This window comes from Petromyzon marinus, chromosome 72 (genome assembly GCF_048934315.1).
Source record: "Petromyzon marinus isolate PM22_M1 ecotype Great Lakes invasive population chromosome 72, UKy_Petmar_22M1.pri1.0, whole genome shotgun sequence".
Classification (NCBI taxonomy): domain Eukaryota; kingdom Metazoa; phylum Chordata; class Hyperoartia; order Petromyzontiformes; family Petromyzontidae; genus Petromyzon; species Petromyzon marinus.
This window is the reverse complement of record NC_133738.1, coordinates 867,304-879,803: the sequence shown is the minus strand read 5'-3', so window position 1 is coordinate 879,803 and position 12,500 is coordinate 867,304. Positions and strand designations below refer to the sequence as shown.

Below are 12,500 nucleotides of genomic sequence, written 5' to 3'. Positions count from 1 at the left end.
CGGGGCAGACCCAGGTGCCACGGGTCGACTGACTGAGATGACTGGCTGATGCACCACCTGTGCCCCCTACTGTGCCAACCTGCTGTGCTTTAGCCACCCGGCGCTCCGCTCGCTGTTGTGAGCGTCGCTCCTCCGCCCTCCGTTGTTGTTGGAGGGCGACTGCCTCCAACTGCCCAGTAGCATCCTTCACGAGCCTCCTCCACAGAGGCCGATCTTGACACCGCTGGTACCAGTCATCGGCAAGTCCACTCAGCTCCACGTCCTCCTGTACCACATCACTCCATCTCTTCTCTAGCCTGTGCCGCGCCCGCTTAGCCCCCTCAATCCGGCCAAACAAAAGCTGTTTCGGCATGCGGTGGCTGGGCATGCGGGCTACATGACCCAGCCATCGCAGCCTTGCCTGCCGGAGGAGCTCACCGATGGGACCCTGCCCAGATCTTTCAAGGATTTGTGAGCTCCTCACACAATCCAGTCTGGTTAAACCCAGGATGGATCGTAGGCAGGCCAGCCTAAATGTTTCTAATCGGCGAAGATGTTCCATTAGGGGGGTCCACGTTTCGCAAGCATAGAGAAGGGAGGGAATGACCGTGGCCGAGAAGACCTGAAGCTTAGTGCGGAGCGACAGACCAGGTAGCTTCCACACAGCGTTACGCAACCGATGAAAAGATATTGCCGCTCGACTGATTCGGAGTGAAACCTCTGCTGTTAAACTGGAGCCAGTCATAAGCACACTGCCCAGGTATGGGAAACTCTCCACTCTCTCCACAACTGCCCCATCACCGATTGGGAGTTGTGGGGGTGGAGTGTCCGATGGTACAAAATACCCAGGCAGGTGCTTAGTTTTGGTGGCGCTGATGGTAAGGCCCCACCTCTTAGTGGCATGCTCCAGTCTCAGCAGCAGCGTCTCCAACTCCTCCTCTGACTGAGCAGCTATTACCAAGTCATCAGCATACATAACGTGGTTGAGCAATAGGGAGCCATCCCTTGACCGCACCCGGGCATCGATTAGCCTCCCATTATATCTGTACCATATGGAGATTCCCCCGGTACAGCTATTGAAGGCTTCACGAACTACGTGGTCAAAATAGATGTTAAATAATGTGGGAGCCAGAGGACATCCCTGTCGCACCCCAAGGTGTACAGGGAATGGCTCTGACTCCCGGCCACGTAGTTTTACCCGGGCCCGCTCACCATCATGAAGGTCCTTAATGATCGTGAGCAGAGGGTCAGGTACTCCAAAAGCACGAAGAACGACCCAGAGCCCAGGCCTACTGATGGTATCATAGGCCTTGACCAGGTCAATAAAGCAGAGATGTAGGTCTTGTTGGAATTCCCTACACCTCTGCTGTAGCAGACGGACAGAAAATATGGCATCTGTGCAGGACCGCCCTTTCCTGAAACCGCATTGGGGCTCCGCAAGCCTCTCCTCAGCGTGCCTGGCAAGGCGATGCTGAATAATCCTTGCCAGGACCTTTCCCGGCACACTGAGGAGTGAGATGCCCCTGTAGTTGTTACAGTCTGTGCGGTCCCCCTTCTTAAAAAGGGGGACCACCAGGGCATCCTTCCAATCCTGCGGAACCCGTCCAGTGGTCCAGACTGTTGTTATGATGTCATATAGGGCAGTCTGCACAAACGCCACCCTCCCTCAGCATTTCGCTTGGGAGATCATCTCTGCCCGCTGCCTTTCCTGGTCTCAGACTCCGGATCGCCTTCAATACTTCCTCAGCAGATGGCACCTCAGCCAGCCACTCACAGGGGGTGACTTCATCCAATATTTGAGGCACCGCAGCCTCAGCAGGGTCATCCTCACTTTGTGCCGCGATGTTTTCCTGGCTGAGGGATTTTCCCTCCCCCAGGACCTCACAGAAATGCTCAGCAAATCTGCGAACCTGTTCCTGGGGGTCGGAAATTGGATCACCGTTTTTTCCCCTAATGATGGTAATAGGTGTGGCGCTGCAGGTTACTTTTTTGATGGAGTTAAATAGAGATTTGTGATCACGGGCCACTGAGGCAGACTCCATCTCCTCAGCAACCCGCGACCACCACCCATCCTTGCAGCGCCTCACGGCTCTCCGAACCTCCGAGCGAAGGCTGCGGTAAGCCTCCTCATTCTCTGACGTGGGATTCTGTAGCCGATGACAGTGGGCCTGTCGCTTTTTCTCAACCATCCTGAACAACTCCTCTGTCATCCAGGGTGTCTGGGGAGGTCTGGACCGCGTTCCCAAAGCAGCCATTGCAGCTGCATGAGTCACAGTCCTAAACCTCGCCCATTTACCCTCGACATCAGGAGGAGTCGGGGACGATGCTAATCCCAGCCGCAAGCGATGATGAAATTCTCGCTTGCAACTTTCATCAGATAACTGAGACCAGGCCACTTTAGGTTGGAATGGGGTCCTGGGTGTACACCCACCACCGGAGTGGAAGAATGGCAGGCGCATCTTACAGATGACTAGACGATGGTCAGTGGGCAGATCAGCTCCACGGTAGGTCCTGGTGTCAAGGACATGGGCTCGCATTCGCTGGTCCGTCACTATGTAGTCCAGCAGATGTTCTTGCTTGGACCCGGCATGCATCCATGATGTTGTGTGGATGCGCCGATGCCGGAACAGCGTGTTGGTAATTACAAGCCCATGGGCTGCACAAAAATCTAGCAGCCTCCTACCGTTGTTATTGAGCTGATCTGGCCCATGCCCTCCAATCACTCCAGACCAGGTGCCAGTATCATGACCAACTCGGGCATTGAAGTCACCCAACATGATGACTCTATCCCGAGGGGCCACTTTAGCCAGCACCTGTGACAGGAGGTCATAGAAGGCATCTGACTCATCGGCTTTGCCTGCATCCCTCCACGGATGTTCATCTTCGGTGGGGGCATAAGTAACCATGACCACCATTCCTCGCCTCCGGTTGATGGGAAGGCGAGCCCAAAGTAGCCTGGGGCTTACAGCTTCCCACACCTCACCGCCACGCTCCCACGCCCCCTTCATTCTTTTGTTCAAAAGAAGACCCACACCCTGTTGTTTGGCAGTCTGCTGCCCCGAGTAGAGGACTGTCCACCCCTCATGGTGGCAGGAGCCAGAGCCGGTCCACCGGACCTCCTGAATGCCACATAGATCCAGGCGGTACCGGTCCAGCTCCCGACAGAGGAGTGGCAGCCTCTCCTCTGCAGTGAGCGTTCGAACATTCCACGTGGCCACCCGTAGTGGCTTTTCGTTGTTTCTGGAGTAGCCCCGAGGGTAGGTATTCAATCTCCTGGCTCCGCCAATTGGGGTTTGGCCAGGAGACGTCATAGACGCCTGGCCCCCCGGGGCCTCCGGCACAAGCTTAGTTGTTACATATTTCAGTTTAATTCGTGGTTTTGTGGTAATTAATTGAAGGTGGAGGGGTTACCAGCCCCTCGCACCCGTCCAGAGCCCCCGTTTAGCCCCTGTGGTGGACACATATGCCATGAGGGGAGGAGCCAATCAAAATTGGAACTCCCCCCACAGCGCTGTCCACGACAGAGTTGCCCGTCCGGCACCGCGAGACACACACACACACAGACACACACACACAGAGACACACACACACACAGAGACACACACACACAGACACACACATAGACACATACACACAGACACACACACACACAGACACACACACACAGACACACACACACACAGACACACACAGACACACACAGACACACACACACACAGTCACACACACACATACACACACACACACACAGACACACACATAGACACATACACACACACACAGAGACACACACACACAGACACACACACACACATACACACACACACACAGACACACACATAGACACATACACACACACACAGAGACACACACACACAGACACACACACACACATACACACACACACACAGACACACACATAGACACATACACACACACACAGAGACACACACACACAGACACACACACACACAGACACACACACACAGACACACAGACACACACACACACACACAGACACACACACACACAGTCACACACACACAGAGACACACACACACAGACACACACATAGACACATACACATACACACACAGTCACACACACACACACAGACACACACACACAGAGACACACACACAGACACACACACAGAGACACACACAGACACACACAGACACAGACACACACAACAACAACAACAACCGCCATTCGCCACTAAGTGGCGGTGACGTCACCACGACGCTTGTGCCAGGCTATGTGCACCCTGAGGCCACGTGAAGTGTCGAACGCCCGCTGGCAGGAGGTCACGGGGCAGACCCAGGTGCCACGGGTCGACTGACTGAGATGACTGGCTGATGCACCACCTGTGCCCCCTACTGTGCCAACCTGCTGTGCTTTAGCCACCCGGCGCTCCGCTCGCTGTTGTGAGCGTCGCTCCTCCGCCCTCCGTTGTTGTTGGAGGGCGACTGCCTCCAACTGCCCAGTAGCATCCTTCACGAGCCTCCTCCACAGAGGCCGATCTTGACACCGCTGGTACCAGTTATCGGCAAGTCCACTCAGCTCCACGTCCTCCTGTACCACGTCACTCCATCTCTTCTCTAGCCCGTGCCGCGCCCGCTTAGCCCCCTCAATCCGGCCAAACAAAAGCTGTTTCGGCATGCGGTGGCTGGGCATGCGGGCTACATGACCCAGCCATCGCAGCCTTGCCTGCCGGAGGAGCTCACCGATGGGACCCTGCCCAGATCTTTCAAGGATTTGTGAGCTCCTCACACAATCCAGTCTGGTTAAACCCAGGATGGATCGTAGGCAGGCCAGCCTAAATGTTTCTAACCGGCGAAGATGTTCCATTAGGGGGGTCCACGTTTCGCAAGCGTAGAGAAGGGAGGGAATGACCGTGGCCGAGAAGACCTGAATCTTAGTGCGGAGCGACAGACCAGGTAGCTTCCACACAGCGTTACGCAACCGATGAAAAGATATTGCCGCTCGACTGATTCGGAGTGAGACCTCTGCTGTTAAACTGGAGCCAGTCATAAGCACACTGCCCAGGTATGGGAAACTCTCCACTCTCTCCACAACTGCCCCATCACCGATTGGGAGTTGTGGGGGTGGAGTGTCCGATGGTACAAAATACCCAGGCAGGTGCTTAGTTTTGGTGGGGCTGATGGTAAGGCCCCACCTCTTAGTGGCACGCTCCAGTCTCAGCAGCAGCGTCTCCAACTCCTCCTCTGACTGAGCAGCTATTACCAAGTCATCAGCATACATAACGTGGTTGAGCAATAGGGAGCCATCCCTTGACCGCACCCGGGCATCGATTAGCCTCCCATTATATCTGTACCATATGGAGATTCCCCCGGTACAGCTATTGAAGGCTTCACGAACTACGTGGTCAAAATAGATGTTAAATAATGTGGGAGCCAGAGGACATCCCTGTCGCACCCCAAGGTGTACAGGGAATGGCTCTGACTCCCGGCCACGTAGTTTTACCCGGGCCCGCTCACCATCATGAAGGTCCTTAATGATCGTGAGCAGAGGGTCAGGTACTCCAAAAGCACGAAGAACGACCCAGAGCCCAGGCCTACTGATGGTATCATAGGCCTTGACCAGGTCAATAAAGCAGAGATGTAGGTCTTGTTGGAATTCCCTACACCTCTGCTGTAGCAGACGGACAGAAAATATGGCATCTGTGCAGGACCGCCCTTTCCTGAAACCGCATTGGGGCTCCGCAAGCCTCTCCTCAGCGTGCCTGGCAAGGCGATGCTGAATAATCCTTGCCAGGACCTTTCCCGGCACACTGAGAAGTGAGATGCCCCTGTAGTTGTTACAGTCTGTGCGGTCCCCCTTCTTAAAAAGGGGGACCACCAGGGCATCCTTCCAATCCTGCGGAACCCGTCCAGTGGTCCAGACTGTTGTTATGATGTCATATAGGGCAGTCTGTGCACAAACGCCACCCTCCCTCAGCATTTCGCTTGGGAGATCATCTCTGCCCGCTGCCTTTCCTGGTCTCAGACTCCGGATCGCCTTCAATACTTCCTCAGCAGATGGCACCTCAGCCAGCCACTCACAGGGGGTGACTTCATCCAATATTTGAGGCACCGCAGCCTCAGCAGGGTCATCCTCACTTTGTGCCACGATGTTTTCCTGGCTGAGGGATTTTCCCTCCCCCAGGACCTCACAGAAATGCTCAGCAAATCTGCGAACCTGTTCCTGGGGGTCGGAAATTGGATCACCGTTTTTTCCCCTAATGATGGTAATAGGTGTGGCGCTGCAGGTTACTTTTTTGATGGAGTTAAATAGAGATTTGTGATCACGGGCCACTGAGGCAGACTCCATCTCCTCAGCAACCCGCGACCACCACCCATCCTTGCAGCGCCTCACGGCTCTCCGAACCTCCGAGCGAAGGCTGCGGTAAGCCTCCTCATTCTCTGACGTGGGATTCTGTAGCCGATGACAGTGGGCCTGTCGCTTTTTCTCAACCATCGTGAACAACTCCTCTGTCATCCAGGGTGTCTGGGGAGGTCTGGACCGCGTACCCAAAGCAGCCATTGCAGCTGCATGAGTCACAGTCCTAAACCTCGCCCATTTACCCTCGACATCAGGAGGAGTCGGGGACGATGCCAATCCCAGCCGCAAGCGATGATGAAATTCTCGCTTGCAACTTTCATCAGATAACTGAGACCAGGCCACTTTAGGTTGGAATGGGGTCCTGGGTGTACACCCACCACCGGAGTGGAAGAATGGCAGGCGCATCTTACAGATGACTAGTCGATGGTCAGAGGGCAGATCAGCTCCACGGTAGGTCCTGGTGTCAAGGACATGGGCTCGCATTCGCTGGTCCGTCACTATGTAGTCCAGCAGATGTTCTTGCTTGGACCCGGCATGCATCCATGATGTTGTGTGGATGCGCCGATGCCGGAACAGCGTGTTGGTAATTACAAGCCCATGGGCTGCACAAAAATCTAGCAGCCTCCTACCGTTGTTATTGAGCTGATCTGGCCCATGCCCTCCAATCACTCCAGACCAGGTGCCAGTATCATGACCAACTCGGGCATTGAAGTCACCCAACATGATGACTCTATCCCGAGGGGCCACTTTAGCCAGCACCTGTGACAGGAGGTCATAGAAGGCATCTGACTCATCGGCTTTGCCTGCATCCCTCCACGGATGTTCATCTTCGGTGGGGGCATAAGTAACCACGACCACCATTCCTCGCCTCCGGTTGATGGGAAGGCGAGCCCAAAGTAGCCTGGGGCTTACAGCTTCCCACACCTCAACGTCATAGACGCCTGGCCCCCCGGGGCCTCCGGCACAAGCTTAGTTGTTACATATTTCAGTTTAATCCGTAGTTTCGTGGTAATTAATTGAAGGTGGAGGGGTTACCAGCCCCTCGCACCCGTCCAGAGCCCCCGTTTAGCCCCTGTGGTGGACACATATGCCATGAGGGGAGGAGCCAATCAAAATTGGATCTCCCCCCACAGCGCTGTCCACGACAGAGTTGCCCGTCCGGCACCGCGAGGAGGTACACAGACACACACACAGAGACACACACACACACAGACACAGACACACACAGACACACACACAGACACACACACACACACAGACACACACAGACACACACACACACACAGACACACACACAGAGACACACACAGACACACACAGACACAGTCATACATACACACACACAGACACACACACACAGAGACACACACACACAGAGACACACACACACAGACACACACACACACACAGACACACACACACACACACAGAGACACACACACACAGTCATACACACACAGACACACAACAACAACAACAACAACCGCCATTCGCCACTAAGTGGCGGTGACATCACCACGATGCTTGTGCCAGGCTATGTGCACCCTGAGGCCACGTGAAGTGTCGAACGCCCGCTGGCAGGAGGTCACGGGGCAGACCCAGGTGCCACGGGTCGACTGACTGAGATGACTGGCTGATGCACCACCTGTGCCCCCTACTGTGCCAACCTGCTGTGCTTTAGCCACCCGGCGCTCCGCTCGCTGTTGTGAGCGTCGCTCCTCCGCCCTCCGTTGTTGTTGGAGGGCGACTGCCTCCAACTGCCCAGTAGCATCCTTCACGAGCCTCCTCCACAGAGGCCGATCTTGACACCGCTGGTACCAGTCATCGGCAAGTCCACTCAGCTCCACGTCCTCCTGTACCACATCACTCCATCTCTTCTCTAGCCTGTGCCGCGCCCGCTTAGCCCCCTCAATCCGGCCAAACAAAAGCTGTTTCGGCATGCGGTGGCTGGGCATGCGGGCTACATGACCCAGCCATCGCAGCCTTGCCTGCCGGAGGAGCTCACCGATGGGACCCTGCCCAGATCTTTCAAGGATTTGTGAGCTCCTCACACAATCCAGTCTGGTTAAACCCAGGATGGATCGTAGGCAGGCCAGCCTAAATGTTTCTAATCGGCGAAGATGTTCCATTAGGGGGGTCCACGTTTCGCAAGCATAGAGAAGGGAGGGAATGACCGTGGCCGAGAAGACCTGAAGCTTAGTGCGGAGCGACAGACCAGGTAGCTTCCACACAGCGTTACGCAACCGATGAAAAGATATTGCCGCTCGACTGATTCGGAGTGAGACCTCTGCTGTTAAACTGGAGCCAGTCATAAGCACACTGCCCAGGTATGGGAAACTCTCCACTCTCTCCACAACTGCCCCATCACCGATTGGGAGTTGTGGGGGTGGAGTGTCCGATGGTACAAAATACCCAGGCAGGTGCTTAGTTTTGGTGGCGCTGATGGTAAGGCCCCACCTCTTAGTGGCATGCTCCAGTCTCAGCAGCAGCGTCTCCAACTCCTCCTCTGACTGAGCAGCTATTACCAAGTCATCAGCATACATAACGTGGTTGAGCAATAGGGAGCCATCCCTTGACCGCACCCGGGCATCGATTAGCCTCCCATTATATCTGTACCATATGGAGATTCCCCCGGTACAGCTATTGAAGGCTTCACGAACTACGTGGTCAAAATAGATGTTAAATAATGTGGGAGCCAGAGGACATCCCTGTCGCACCCCAAGGTGTACAGGGAATGGCTCTGACTCCCGGCCACGTAGTTTTACCCGGGCCCGCTCACCATCATGAAGGTCCTTAATGATCGTGAGCAGAGGGTCAGGTACTCCAAAAGCACGAAGAACGACCCAGAGCCCAGGCCTACTGATGGTATCATAGGCCTTGACCAGGTCAATAAAGCAGAGATGTAGGTCTTGTTGGAATTCCCTACACCTCTGCTGTAGCAGACGGACAGAAAATATGGCATCTGTGCAGGACCGCCCTTTCCTGAAACCGCATTGGGGCTCCGCAAGCCTCTCCTCAGCGTGCCTGGCAAGGCGATGCTGAATAATCCTTGCCAGGACCTTTCCCGGCACACTGAGGAGTGAGATGCCCCTGTAGTTGTTACAGTCTGTGCGGTCCCCCTTCTTAAAAAGGGGGACCACCAGGGCATCCTTCCAATCCTGCGGAACCCGTCCAGTGGTCCAGACTGTTGTTATGATGTCATATAGGGCAGTCTGCACAAACGCCACCCTCCCTCAGCATTTCGCTTGGGAGATCATCTCTGCCCGCTGCCTTTCCTGGTCTCAGACTCCGGATCGCCTTCAATACTTCCTCAGCAGATGGCACCTCAGCCAGCCACTCACAGGGGGTGACTTCATCCAATATTTGAGGCACCGCAGCCTCAGCAGGGTCATCCTCACTTTGTGCCGCGATGTTTTCCTGGCTGAGGGATTTTCCCTCCCCCAGGACCTCACAGAAATGCTCAGCAAATCTGCGAACCTGTTCCTGGGGGTCGGAAATTGGATCACCGTTTTTTCCCCTAATGATGGTAATAGGTGTGGCGCTGCAGGTTACTTTTTTGATGGAGTTAAATAGAGATTTGTGATCACGGGCCACTGAGGCAGACTCCATCTCCTCAGCAACCCGCGACCACCACCCATCCTTGCAGCGCCTCACGGCTCTCCGAACCTCCGAGCGAAGGCTGCGGTAAGCCTCCTCATTCTCTGACGTGGGATTCTGTAGCCGATGACAGTGGGCCTGTCGCTTTTTCTCAACCATCCTGAACAACTCCTCTGTCATCCAGGGTGTCTGGGGAGGTCTGGACCGCGTTCCCAAAGCAGCCATTGCAGCTGCATGAGTCACAGTCCTAAACCTCGCCCATTTACCCTCGACATCAGGAGGAGTCGGGGACGATGCTAATCCCAGCCGCAAGCGATGATGAAATTCTCGCTTGCAACTTTCATCAGATAACTGAGACCAGGCCACTTTAGGTTGGAATGGGGTCCTGGGTGTACACCCACCACCGGAGTGGAAGAATGGCAGGCGCATCTTACAGATGACTAGACGATGGTCAGTGGGCAGATCAGCTCCACGGTAGGTCCTGGTGTCAAGGACATGGGCTCGCATTCGCTGGTCCGTCACTATGTAGTCCAGCAGATGTTCTTGCTTGGACCCGGCATGCATCCATGATGTTGTGTGGATGCGCCGATGCCGGAACAGCGTGTTGGTAATTACAAGCCCATGGGCTGCACAAAAATCTAGCAGCCTCCTACCGTTGTTATTGAGCTGATCTGGCCCATGCCCTCCAATCACTCCAGACCAGGTGCCAGTATCATGACCAACTCGGGCATTGAAGTCACCCAACATGATGACTCTATCCCGAGGGGCCACTTTAGCCAGCACCTGTGACAGGAGGTCATAGAAGGCATCTGACTCATCGGCTTTGCCTGCATCCCTCCACGGATGTTCATCTTCGGTGGGGGCATAAGTAACCATGACCACCATTCCTCGCCTCCGGTTGATGGGAAGGCGAGCCCAAAGTAGCCTGGGGCTTACAGCTTCCCACACCTCACCGCCACGCTCCCACGCCCCCTTCATTCTTTTGTTCAAAAGAAGACCCACACCCTGTTGTTTGGCAGTCTGCTGCCCTGAGTAGAGGACTGTCCACCCCTCATGGTGGCAGGAGCCAGAGCCGGTCCACCGGACCTCCTGAATGCCACATAGATCCAGGCGGTACCGGTCCAGCTCCCGACAGAGGAGTGGCAGCCTCTCCTCTGCAGTGAGCGTTCGAACATTCCACGTGGCCACCCGTAGTGGCTTTTCGTTGTTTCTGGAGTAGCCCCGAGGGTAGGTATTCAATCTCCTGGCTCCGCCAATTGGGGTTTGGCCAGGAGACGTCATAGACGCCTGGCCCCCCGGGGCCTCCGGCACAAGCTTAGTTGTTACATATTTCAGTTTAATTCGTGGTTTTGTGGTAATTAATTGAAGGTGGAGGGGTTACCAGCCCCTCGCACCCGTCCAGAGCCCCCGTTTAGCCCCTGTGGTGGACACATATGCCATGAGGGGAGGAGCCAATCAAAATTGGAACTCCCCCCACAGCGCTGTCCACGACAGAGTTGCCCGTCCGGCACCGCGAGACACACACACACACAGACACACACACACAGAGACACACACACACACAGAGACACACACACACAGACACACACATAGACACATACACACAGACACACACACACACAGACACACACACACAGACACACACACACACAGACACACACAGACACACACAGACACACACACACACAGTCACACACACACATACACACACACACACAGACACACACATAGACACATACACACACACACAGAGACACACACACACAGACACACACACACACATACACACACACACACAGACACACACATAGACACATACACACACACACAGAGACACACACACACAGACACACACACACACATACACACACACACACAGACACACACATAGACACATACACACACACACAGAGACACACACACACAGACACACACACACACAGACACACACACACAGACACACAGACACACACACACACACACAGACACACACACACACAGTCACACACACACAGAGACACACACACACAGACACACACATAGACACATACACATACACACACAGTCACACACACACACACAGACACACACACACAGAGACACACACACAGACACACACACAGAGACACACACAGACACACACAGACACAGACACACACAACAACAACAACAACAACCGCCATTCGCCACTAAGTGGCGGTGACGTCACCACGACGCTTGTGCCAGGCTATGTGCACCCTGAGGCCACGTGAAGTGTCGAACGCCCGCTGGCAGGAGGTCACGGGGCAGACCCAGGTGCCACGGGTCGACTGACTGAGATGACTGGCTGATGCACCACCTGTGCCCCCTACTGTGCCAACCTGCTGTGCTTTAGCCACCCGGCGCTCCGCTCGCTGTTGTGAGCGTCGCTCCTCCGCCCTCCGTTGTTGTTGGAGGGCGACTGCCTCCAACTGCCCAGTAGCATCCTTCACGAGCCTCCTCCACAGAGGCCGATCTTGACACCGCTGGTACCAGTCATCGGCAAGTCCACTCAGCTCCACGTCCTCCTGTACCACGTCACTCCATCTCTTCTCTAGCCC

At 55.0% G+C, this 12,500-nt stretch overlaps 1 protein-coding gene across 1 annotated transcript in view; it reads right to left on the bottom strand.

The window, feature by feature from the left end:
• LOC142906950 (uncharacterized) overlaps window positions 1-12,500 on the bottom strand; it is an 88,057-nt gene that overhangs the window by 59,846 nt on the left and 15,711 nt on the right. The gene's annotated exons all lie outside the window — the stretch shown is intronic.